The following is a 13,511-nucleotide window of genomic DNA, read 5'->3' on the forward strand; positions in this document are numbered from 1 at the left end:
ATCATTCCATTTGAGCCATTCAAACATGCAACAACATAACCATATTGGCATAAACTTGTAAGGCATAAAATGTAACAAATCAAATAACTTATACAAACCAAATCATCAACCAAACATTCAACTAAACATCATTATAGGTCAACCTATACATGCCATTATAACCTTGGCCAAAACGTCAAAAACTAACGATACTTATTTTGGATAGTGTGACAGATCTCCGACGAGCTTCCAAACCAATCGAGCTTCCGTAATCTATTAAACATAGAAAAGAAACTACGTAAGCACATTATGCTTAGTAAATTCGTATAACATAAACACAATTTACCATTCATTTGCATAATGTAAATAGCATAATTAAAGCATCAACTAATACCATAAGCTTGGTACAATTCCTATAAGACATCAACAAATACACAAGTTAGTGCACTTATACATAGTTTAAATGAGTTCATCCATAACAAGTAACTTACATCTTTGTTCATACCATTTAAATGACCATTTTCTTTTCATAAGTACATGGATATATTTCATTTCAACACTTACCATTTCCTTTCTTTTTCATGCCCGTTGAACCATCTAGAATATCATTGGATACTCGAGAAAGCTCACACAAAGTGTGCTTAAACATATAACTGTAACATTGCCTTTACATCATTGCTCACACGAGCTATGGGTCGAAACGTAAGCTACGCGATGTTGCTCACACAAGTTGTGGAGTATCCACAATAAATGTACAACCTCAGCTATCGGTAGGACATTTAAGGCCAGCACCCGAAACATGAAATCCCTAATGACATGTCATTTGTATCCTACGAATTACTAAGGTTCAACCGGGACTCAATAACCATCATAGCATTGCTTGTACATACATTGTTTAGTTACATGGCAAATAACATATTAGCATATGATTTGAAATAACATTAAAATGATATTCATTCATATGAACTTAACTCGACGACTAGGGCATAGAAACAAGATCGACTAATCTGAGGCTTTAGCTTTTCCCTGATCTAGATCCGTATGTGGTCGACTGTGTACACTTACACAAAATACCGTTACAAGTTTTTGGCACCATTGTCGGGGATTGTTGCCTTAATCATTCTTTGTGAAATTATTTTTGCAGTTTGGTTTTTATTTAATTTCTAACATTACTAATTTATTATTTATTCTTTATTCTTTATTTGTGATTTATTTATCAGGTGTTTATGAGCATAGATCGAATCATCGATCTATTATCTGTAGACCCTAAAATTGAGCAGACATTTAGGCAGAGAAGACGCGAGGGATTTGCTAAAAGACAAGCCGAGATGGACCTTGGAAATTAAAATGATGGACAACGTAATGGATTCAATCATGTGCACAATGCAATCCTTATTGCTGATGATAGGGATTGTGTCATAAGACAATACGATGTGCCACTCTTTAATAAGTTAAATCTGGGAATTAAGAGGTTGGATATCGAGGCACCCCAATTCGAATCGAAACTAATGACGTTCCAAATGCTCCAAATAGTAAGCCAATTTAGTAGTATGCGCACGGAAGATCCACATCTTCAGCTTTGATTATTCATGGAGGTGAGTGATTTGTTTAAGATAACTGGTGTGATTGAAGATGCATTAAGGTTAAAGTTGTTTCCGTACTCGTTACGAGATTAAGCACAATCATAGCTGAATTCATTGCCACCAAGTTCAATATCTACATGACAAGAATTAACAGAAAGGTTTTTGGTAAAGTATTTTCCACCGAGCAAGAATGTAAAGTTGCACAATGAGATAACTACTTTTCAACAATTAGATGCAGAGTCCGTATACAAGGCATGGGAAAGATTCAAGGAATTACTTCATAAGTGTCCTCATCATGGGATTCTACACTGTCTCCGACTAAAGTCATTTTATAACTGTCTCAATGCACATACACGATTAATGGTAGAAGCTTCTGTGAATGGTACGGTTTTGTCTAAGTTTTATAATGAGGCTTATGAGATCATCAAAAGGATCTCTAGCAACAATTACCAATAGCCGACAAATCGAGCAGTTTCTAGAAGATGAGTGGTTGGAGTGCATGAAGTGGATGCACTAACTTCACTCTCTGCTCACGTATCTTCTATTTCCTCAAGGTTAAAATAATTTACCACTAATTGTTTGAATAATTTTGCAACTCAATCACCAAGTCAGTATGTGTTGTTTCCTGTGTGTATTGTGGGGATAGTCATTCTTTTGAGAATTTCCCTTCAAAACCTAAGTCTATTTTTTATGTACAGAATCACTATCAAAATAGAGGTGGACAAGGAACATATTCCAAGTTCTACAATCCATCATGGAAAAATCATTCGAACTTTTCCTAAAGTAACCAAGGAAATGGATCGAACAATTGTATGCAGCATAGACCCAATCAATCCCAAAGGTTTAGTCAACAAGCTCCAAAACCAACTCAAGTTGAGTCATCAAATAGTTTGGAGGACTTGTTGAAGGTGTACATGGAGAAAAATGACTCTTTGATCTAAAGTCAAGCAACAACACTAAAAAATCTCGAGAACCAGATGGGTCAGTTAGAAGCCTTGCCGAGCGATACAGAAAATCCAAGGAGTTTGGGTAAAAAAATTTACAAGGTAGTTGCATTACGAATTTGTAATATTTGGAGCCCAAGGAGGTTGTGATTGAATATAAGCCTACTGAAAAGGAGGAAAGTCAATCAATAGTTGAAGTTCCTATACTGAAAAAATTAGATGCTAAAAAATCTGATGAGGTAATCCCTAAACTAGTGAATTCTAAAAAGCTAACACCTTCTTTTGTAGAATTGCCTCCTCAGAAAAGTTGTCCATTTCAACCTAAAGTTTCATATCCTCAAAGACTCCAGCAGCATAAATAGAAACAAAAGGTGCAATTCAAAAAGTTCTTGGATGTTCTAAAGCAACTTCACATCAACATCCTGTTGGTGGAGGCTTTAGAGTAAATGCCTAATTACGTGAAGTTTATAAATGATATTTTATCCAAGAAGAAAATGCTTAGTGAGTATGAGATTATCGCTTTAACGAAGGAGTGCAATGCGTTCTTACAGAGTAAGCTACCTCTAAAATTGAAAGATCCTAGAAGCTTTACTATACCCTGTAGCATCGAAGAATCTTAGTGCAGTAAAGCTTTGTGCGACTTAGAAGCAAGAATCAACTTAATGCCCAAATATATTTTCAAACTGTTGGGAATAGGTGAAGTAAGACCCACTATTATGAAACTTCAACTAGTGGATCGTTCGTTAGCATATCCCGAGCGGAAGGTCGAGGATGTTTTGGCAAGAGTTTATAAGTTTATTTTTCCTGCTGACTTTATTATATTAGACTTTGAAGTAGATAAGAAAGTTTCGATCATCTTAGAGAGACCTTTCCTAACCACAAGAAGAATGTTTATTGATGTGCAAAAATGAGAACTCACAATGAGAGTTCAAGATGACTAGGTAACATTTAACATTTTGAGGGCCATGAAATTTCCCAATCTGACAGAGGAATGTTCGGTAATGGAGGAATTAGAAACCATAGTTTCTATGGAATGGGAGAGCAATCTTCAAGAAGACCCATTGGAGAACTCTTTGAGGTTTGAACCATTGGAAGATGAAAAAGGTAATAAAAACATGGCTTTGATGGAAGCCAATCCGAGGAGTTATGTTCAACCACTATGGTTCAAACCACTAGAGTTGGAAGCTTAAGAATTTACACAACCCAACTTGTCAATCGACGAACCGCCTAAGCTTGAACTAAAGGAACTTCAGTCCCATTTAAAATATGTTTATTTTAGGTAGTAGTTCTCCTTTGCCTATGATTGCTTCAGCAAAACTGACAGAACACCAAGAGGAGCAACTAATTGTTGTTTTAAAGAAATTTTAAAAGGCAATTGGCCCTTCCTTCTATATACATAAGATTATTTTAGAGGAAGGTGAGTGAGGTATAATTGATGGGCAAAGGAGACTAAACTCAATCATGAAAGAGGTAGTACAAAAAGAAGTGATCAAATGGTTAGATGGGGGAATCATCTACCCCATCTTAGATAATTCTTGGGTAAGTCCAGTACGATGTGTACCAAAGAAAGGTGGAATCATAATTTTCGAGAATGAACGTAATGAGTTAATCTCAATGAGAACTATCACGGGTTGAAGAATTTATAGTGACTATAGAAAGTTGAACAAAGCCACTCGTAAGGATCATTTTTTGTAGCCTTTTATGGACCAAATGTTAGATTGACTGGCAAGTAATGAATTTTGCTGCTTTTTAGATGTATATTTGGGATACAACCAAATAGTTGTAGCCTTAGAAGACCAACATAAAACTACTTTTACCTACCCATACGGTACATTTGCTTTTAGGCGAATGCCTTTCGGCTTATGTAATTTACCTACCACATTTCAGTGATGTATGATGGCAATTTTCACTGATATGGTTAAAAATTTTGTTGAGGTTTTCATGGATGATTTTTTGTTTTACTTATGATGTTTGTTTGAGTAATTTGGCTAAGGTACTAAAAAGATGCGAGGAGATGAATCTTGTCCTTAACTAGGAGAAATGTCATTTTATGGTTAATGAGGAAATTGTCTCAGGACATAAAATTTCCAAAAATGGAATTGAAGTGGATAAAGCAATGGAGGACGTAATTGAAAGAGTACCACCTCCAGTTAGTATGAAAGCAGTTAGAAGTTTTCTAGGCCATGTCGATTTTTATTGTAGGTTTATCAAAGATTTTTCAGAAATTTCTAAACCTTTGTGTATGCTTTTGGAATAAAAGGTATTTCTTTTTATTTTAACAAAGCATGTTTAGAAGCTTTTGAGGAATTGAAAAACTGGTTAATCTCAGGCCCAATAATTGTTACACTTGATTGGAACTCACCTTTTGAGTTGATGTGTGATGTAAGCAATTTCATTGTTTGAGCTGTGATGGGTCAAAGAAGAAACAAAGTGTTTCATCCTATCTACTATGCAAGTAGAACTTTGACAGTAGCCTAGCTAAATTATACGATAACTAAAAAAGAACTATTTACTATAGTTTTTGCTTTTGACAAGTTCTGTTCATCTCTTATAGGTACCAAAGTTGCAGTGTTCACCAATCATGCGGCTGTTAAGTATTTACTCAAGAAGAAATATGTTAAACTGAGGCTATTTCATTAGATACCTTTACTCCAAGAATTTAATCTTGAGATTCAAGACCAAAAAGGTGTTGAAAATCAAGTATCTGATCATCTGTCGAGGCTGGAACAAAATGAGGTAACTTCTTCACTTGTTCCAATTAATGAGAATTTTCCTAATGAGCATATCTTCGAGGTAATTTGAATTCATGAAAAACCTTGGTTTGCTAATTTTGCCAATTATTTAGCATGTGGAATAATTCCTCAAGAAATGACATACCAACAAAGGAAGAAATTCCTTCATGATAGTTGGTATTATTTTTAGGAGTATCTGTTTTTGTTTGAACAATATGCAGATAATATAATCAGGAAGTGCATAGCTGGAAGTGAGATTGATGATATTTTGTACCACTTCCATTCATCTCAGAGTGGGGGACACTTTGGTGGTTCTCGTACTGCAGCAAAGATTTTTCAAATAGGGTTCTTTTGGCTGATAGTGTTTAAAGATGCGTATGCATATGTGAAAAAATGTGATAGATGCCAAAGACCCGGAAACATATCAAGGAGGAACGAGATGCCCTTGACAAATATTTTAGAGGTAGAACTATTCGATGTATCGCATTGATTTTCTAAGCCTGTTTCATTCTTTTTATGGGAACAAGTATATTTTGGTAGTTGTGGATTACGTATCCAAGTGAGTTGAAGCCAAGGCATACCCAACAAATAATGCTAAGGTAGTCATATGATTCCTATATTAGCATATATTTACACGGTTTGGGACTCTTAGAGCTATAATTAGCAATGAAGGATCTCACTTTGTAAATAAATGGCTTAAGTGGTTGCTTGACAAGTACGACGTGAAACATAAAATTGCTACTGCTTATCACCCACAGTCAAATGGGCAAGTTGAAAGGGCGAATCGTGAAATCAAAGGTATTCTTGAAAAGGTAGTGCACCCTAATAAAAAATATTGGTCTCGAAGGCTCGATGATGCTCTATAGGCCTATCGAACTGCTTTTAAGACATCATTAGGAATGACTCCCTATCGGTTAGTTTTTGGAAAGGCATGTCATTTTCTGCTTGAATTGGAAAATAAAGCTCACTGGACCTTGAAATAATTAAATTTGGATCTTAAGTAAGCCGATGAGAGAAGGATGCTACAACTTGATGAGTTGGAAGAGTTGAATTTATTTTCATACGAGAATGCCAAGATGTGTAAAGAAAAATCTAAGAGATGGAATGACAGTTGTATACAACATCGCAAATATAGAGAAGGTTAGAAAGTGTTGTTATTTAATTTGATGCTAAATTTATTTCTGGGAAAGCTCAAATATCGATGGAAAGCACCTTATACCATCTACAAAGTTTATCCATATGAAGTTGTAGAATTATACGACAACTATGGAGATACGTTTAAAGTTAATGGTCAACGTCTCAAGCATTATTGGGATGGTGAAGTTGAGCAAATTAAAACCTCGTTCAAATTAATAGACCCTTAATTTTTATGATCTTACTTTTTAATAAATAATTATAAATTATTTTTCTTAAATTAATAAATTTAATTAGTTATGTTTAAGGAGATTGGAACCCTCCAACCTTTCTTGGGAATTAATTTAATGTAATCTTTTGAGAAGAAATTTTCTAATTAATTTTGAAAATATTATTTTCATTTTTTTTTATGTTCATTTTATTTGTTTATGTTTAATGAGTGGCTCAATTTGGCCCCAAGTACTAACCAGTTTAATTTATCTTAAGTAGACTATTTTGTAAATACAATTTAGGCTCAATGCCTGAAACAATAAAGAGGAGAAAATTCACCCCATGTTGCCATCCATAGGGTTCTTCAAAACCCTAATTGTGTCACCACATCTTTTCCTCTATACTTTCCTCCCAAGTCACCTTTTGTAGCTAAATTTTTGCTACAAGTTTGCCCAGATTCATTACTATATAAACCCCTCTCTACCATAATAATTTTCACAACCCTTCAACCAAATAGCTTAAACCCTAGCCACTCATTCTTTTTCCTCTTAGCCATTAGCCTTGAATCCCGAAGAATCTCTTGAGATTTCTTTCCCTTATCGCAAAGCCTCCTCATTGCCGCCGCAGTTCTTTTATCGAAGCACGCCTATCGCCGCCATAATCCAATTACTGTCATAAGCCTATCGCCACTGTAAAAACCTTGCTACCACCCATTATCAATTTCTTTTATCTTCCTTTTACCAAAACTTTGCCTATCTTTCGGGAAAAAAATCACCATGTCTCACAAAAGAACTAGATCCTCTAAGACCTCTGTTGAAAATCTAATTGTGATCCAAGATGAGAAAGTAAAAGAAAGGTTTGATTCCAACTTCAAAAATCAACCCATGATGTTGGGAAAAGGTTTCAACATGGAGAGCAATGACAAGATGGTTGTGCCTTAGCCAATATGAAAGACAATTGATGCCCTCAATTGGAACTATTTTTACGATGCACAAACATTGCCCAAAAAGGAGTTAGTTTGAGAGTTCTATTTTAACTATGCTAGATGCTACTAAAGTTCTTGTTCGCATGAAGAAGGTACCCCTAACTTCTAAATCCATTAATGAATTGTTCAACCTACCTGATGTTGAAGAAGATGAGTACTTTGCTATGATGACAAATATAAATTGGGATTTTCTTCAACAATTGATTAACGTTGTACAAATCTGGGATCCCAATAGATTAAAGAAAGTATGGAATTCTTGTGTTAATTATAATGATGCAATTTTTTAAATAACAATGATAAAGAAGATCAATCACCAAATGACAAAATTCAAGAACAAACACAAGATGCATTAGAAAAACTTTCATTTGAGGAAAAGGAAATGATTCATCTAAGAGAATTCAACTATGTGAAGGATGGTATGATTCTGGGAGATCCATCTCAAGGGGTAATTACTAGATCTTCTCTTAGAAATACTTGTAAGTATGTTGCATTTATCTCATGCATTAAGCCTAAAAATATCAAATAAGCATTAAATGATGAATATTGGATATTGGCTATACAAGAAGAGTTAAATCAATTTGAGAGAAGTAAAGTATGGACTCTAGTTAATAGACTTAGTGGTAAATCTACTATAGGTATTAAATCAGTTTTTAGGAATAATCTATCTGAGAGTGGTAACATAGTGAGGAATAAGCCTCGACTTGTTGCTCAAGGTTACACTTAAGAGTAAGGAATAGACTATGATGAAACTTATGCTCCCGTAGCTAGGATGAAAGCCATTAGAATGTTTTTAACTTTTGCATGCTTTAATGATTTCAAATTATATCAAATGAATGTGAAAAGTGTTTTTCAAAATGGTTTTATAAATGAAGAAGTGTATGTTGAACAACCACCCAATTTTGAAGATCCAAATTTTCCAAACAATGTTTCCAAACTTTCAAAAGCTTTATATGGTTTTAAATAAGCTCCTAGAGCTTGGTATAAAATATTATCAAATTTTCTTATTGAAAAAGTTTTTTGTAAAGGAAAGGTTGACACAACACTTTTTATTAAAAGAAAAGACAAATATTTATTAGTAATTCAAATTTATATTGATGATATTATTTTTTGTACTACGAATGATCTTCTTTGTCAAGAATTTTCTAAGCTAATCCAAGGTGAGTTTGAGATAAGCATGATGGGAGAACTAAATTTCTTTTTGGGACTCCAAATCAAGCAAAGAAAGGATGTCATCTTCATCAATCAAGCTAAGTACACAAAGGAAATGCTCAAAAAGTTTGGGATGGACACTCTCAAACCACAAGCTACTCTAATGAGCCCTTCTACAAAGCTTGACAAAGATGAGGAAGGTAAATGTGTAGATTTAAAATTATACAGGTTAACGATTGGCTCTTTGTTTTATCTTATCGCAAGTAGACCCGATATTATTTTTAGTGTATGCTTATGTGCTAGATATCAATCTTGTCCTAAGGAATCACATTTACAAACCCTTAAGAGAATCTTTAGATACCTTAGAGACACTCCAAATTTAGGCCTTTGGTATCCTAGAGACTCATCCTTTAGCTTGCATGCATTCTCGAATGTGAATTTTGAAGGATGCAAATTAGATAGGAAGAGCACCTCTAGTAATTGTCAATTCCTAGGCAACATGTTAATATCATGGTTTTCAAATAAACAAAATAGTGTTGCATTGTCCACCACTGAAGTGGAATATATTTCTGCCAATAGTTGTTGTGCCCAAGTTTTATGGATGAGACAACAACTTAAGGACTATGGAATTGATATAGATGTCATTCCTATCAAGTGTGACAATACTAGTGCTATTTGTCTCACTAAAAATCCCATCCAACATTCTAGGACTAAACACATTGAAATTAGACATCATTTCATTAGAGATCATGTCCAAAAGGGTGAAATAGTTCTAGAGTATATAGACACATTAAACCAATTAGCTGACATATTTACAAAACCATTAGACAAAGAGAGATTTTGGACACTTAGGAGAGAACTAGGTTTAACAACCTTGCCTTGACTTTGTGTTGAAACTTTCTATGTTCTTTGATTATTTTTGTTGCAAAAATCTTGTTAAGCAAAGATTTCATGGCTCTTGTATGCATATAGATAGGGGAGTTTATGTAGACTTTGATCTATTTTGACCTTATTTATCTAACATGACTTGCTTTTATGATGTTTTTGCACTTATTGAATTAGTCATATTCTTACTAATTTAGTAATTTTCTTTAAAATCTAAGCTTCCTTTATAAATTTTATGCATTATACTTTCATTTTACACTTCCTTGCATATGAAACATATAGAGATGTTCTTAAAGTCATTTTAGGACCCTTAGAACCTCTAAAGATTCAAAAATCTTGATTTTGCATTTTCACTACACTTGGAAAATAAAATCGCAAATTGGTATCGATACCAATTTAATATTATCAAAATTTTTATAAAATATCGATACCACGGGTGTTTAAAGGTTCTTGCAATAGTTTTAAAACAAAGAAACCTAAAATTTCTTTCCTCTATTGAAAAACCTCTCAATTCATCTTAAAAAAATTTCAAGTTCATTTTTTTTTTACAAATCTTCTCCTTTTAACATCTTCAAACATCATTTCCTCAAGATTTGTTCAATATTTCTTAAAGATTTTGTATATTTCAACACTTTTGAGATAAAAACCTAAAACTTTCAACTTGTTACTTTTATAAAATGAAGGTTGAAATAGTGCTTCTTGATGGTTTATTGAGTTGTTTTGAACTCCATATATCATGTTTTATTGTAGGAGGTCACCTATTCTTAAAGGTTTTCTTAAATTTTTTACCCAAAACCCTAACCCACCAAGTGTTTAATAAAATTCCTCAAAGAGATTTTTTTTGGTTTTAGTGTTTTTCTAAGTGGTTAATTGTTAGAATGGCCCCAAAGAAATGTTCTAGGACTAGTGCATCATCTTTTAATCTTTCTAGTGAGTTAGAATCATCCTTTAATGAATGTTTTCAAAACTCTAACTCAATATCTTGTTTTAACTGTCATTTTGCTTCAAAACGTGTATGAGAGTCTAGGGAAGTTCATGTAGCCATGTTAGAGGCTATTAGTTTTTCTTATCTCCCTATTGTACAAATTTGGGGGTTGATGGCATTTTTAAAATATTTCTTCACCAACTTATTTGAATCTTGTTCAAGCTTTCTTTTCCAATTCCAAACTCGAACATGAGTCCGGCGATACTGTTACTACCATCACCTTATTTTTAATAGGAACCCCTATTTGCCTCACTATCGAAGAGTTTGGCGATTATCTTCATTTACCTCCCAAAGGTTCCTCCGATGAAATAAGGTGTTTTGATCTCTCATTTTTTATTTTGTCCAGATCGGCATCTGAACTAAATCTCCATGATCGTGTCCTCCATTTAATTCTCACTTGGAACCTTAGACCTATCAAAAAGCATACCAAGCTTTGAAACACCGATTATTGGTGGCTCAATTGCTTTAAATCTGATAGGCATCCCGACCTTGCCTTAATAATGTTTAATGACATTACTAAAGCTATCAAAAGGGGGATGAATACAAATATCACTCTTCCTCATGGCAAGTATTTTTCATACCTCTTTAGGCAATTAGGTACTCGTACCCATGGAGACACCCCCTTACTTCAAACCAACCATTTAGCTATGGTGTAACACCCCTTACCCGTATTCCTTAACGGAACATAGTATGAGGTATTACTATTTTTTTTTTTAAATTTCGACAGCATTTCTGCTTGTTTTTACATACAACCCCCTGTAAGTTTTCAATCACTTTCAAACAGATCCAATAATCCAACCAAAAACAGTTGTATGACCAAACACAATTTATTTAATAATGAATACCAACATTATACATGCCATGTTTCCAAAATATGAGTTGCAAAATACCCAAGCGTTGATGATAGTGTGGATGATTATCTGACTTCGTCCAAATTCCGAGCTGGCTGATGTCACTATAATCAAGGGAAAATAAAAACGAGTAAGCATATAGCTTAGTAAGTAAACATATGACAAATAAATAAATTTCCCACTTGATTTCATAGCAACATAATTTTAGTCGCACATAAATTTCAAGGTTCGTTTAATTTCCAGCAAATTGTCTTTCTGCATCACTGACGCTAATTTATCTTTATCTAGAGCTACAGGACTCCAAATTAAGTTCCGTAAATTTTCCCCAAAACTAAACTCATGTAAATTTCCACCATAAAATTTTCAGAATTTTTAGTTTTGCCAATTAGTACAGTTTATTCTCTAAAGATTCCCCTATTTCACTACCTGGCAGTTCTGACATCCCTTTACTAAAATTTATTTAACTCTCTGTAAAAATTTCAAAAAATGGTCTTGTTTGTTTCTATTAAAAATATACTCAATAAGGAATCCAGGAATATAAATTTCAGGCCATAATTATTTTTGTAAAATTTTTGGTGATTTTCCAAAGTTGGAACAGGGGATTTCAAAATCAATCCAGCCCTGTCTCAAATAAATTCAAATATCCCCAAATATACAACTCTTTTGCTTTCTTTGTGTCTTTCATATGAAAATAGACTCACTCAGATTTAATTTCATATATTATTCAACCTCAAATTCATTTTCCACCATTTATGGTGATTTTTCAAAGTTGCCCAACTGCTGTTGTTCAAAACAGTTTTATATTTAATTTGCTCTTTTGTAGTTTTTTGATACTTCCTCTTACCTTATACATGGGTTGACTATGTATCAAACCCAATATTCCTCCCATAAATTTGTCCACCATACATAAATATTCACCTTCCCAATTTCCTCGTTGAACACTCGGAATGTTAACCGTTATCAGTGGATTCAGCACTTAGCAACCACCAGTGATTGGGGGAATCAGCACTTAGCAACCCTTTTCACATTCAAAGATATGGTGGAACCAGCACTTAGCAACCACCAATGAATCGGAGAATCAGCACTTAGCAACCCCTTGGGGGAATCAGCAATTAGCAACCCCCTTCACATTTAAAGATACGGTGGAATTAGCACTTAGCAACCACCAATGAATCGGGGAATCAGCACTTAGCAACCCCTTGGGGGAATTAGCACTTAGCAACCCCTTTATACTTAAAGATACAGTGGAATCAGCACTTAGCAACCACCAATGAGTCGGGGAATCAGCACTTAGCAACCCCTTCATATTCAATGTACTCCGGCTTATTCCGAGTGTTCAACCGAAACCCATATTTTCAACACTTTACCACCTTTCCCAACTTAACCACATTTTTAGGATCTTGCCAAATATTTATTCTATGTTCTATTAAATACTAACATATATTGAATAATATCAAAATAATGCATTAAATCACATGTTTACTTACCTCGGTGCAAAATATCGAAATTTTGCAATTTACTCCACTACCTTCTCTTTTCCCGCTTGAGGTAGTCTTCTCGCCTTTCTTGATCTATAATGGAAAATTTAACTCATTTAATGTCCACATTTATTAAAATAATCCACCACCCAACTTTTTGAAAAATTACAATATTGCCCCCAAACTTTTGCATAATTACACTTTTGTCCCCAAGCTCAGAAATTAAACTTCATCACTTATTCTTATGTTTTATGACATGATGAACATTTTTCCCTTCTATGACAACATCAAATTCTCACTCTAACACACACTTTTGAACATTAGGTATTTTTACCGATTATGTCTATTTACCCGTTTTCGTTTAAAATCGCTTAGCAAAAGTTATTTAACATAATTTCTAGCTTCATATTCCACCATAAAACAGCAAAATAAACCCATTTCACCTATGGGTATTTTTCCAAATATGAACCCTAGCACGAATTATTGCTAGAATAAGCTAAATTAAGCTACCGGGACTCCAAAAACGTAAAGAACATTAAAAACGGGGCTTGGGATCACTTACTATGGAGCTTGGAAGCTTGAAAACCCTAACTATG

The 13,511-nt window shown here is 34.0% G+C and overlaps 1 non-coding gene across 1 annotated transcript; it reads right to left on the bottom strand.

The window, feature by feature from the left end:
• Nucleotides 1-1,758: 1,758 nt before the first annotated feature.
• LOC128036260 (small nucleolar RNA R71) lies at nt 1,759-1,864 on the bottom strand. The gene has a single exon (XR_008193058.1). It is a non-coding gene; the product is annotated as a small nucleolar RNA R71 (small nucleolar RNA).
• Nucleotides 1,865-13,511: the final 11,647 nt, after the last annotated feature.

This window comes from Gossypium raimondii, chromosome 13 (genome assembly GCF_025698545.1).
Source record: "Gossypium raimondii isolate GPD5lz chromosome 13, ASM2569854v1, whole genome shotgun sequence".
Taxonomy (NCBI): Eukaryota; Viridiplantae; Streptophyta; class Magnoliopsida; order Malvales; family Malvaceae; genus Gossypium; species Gossypium raimondii.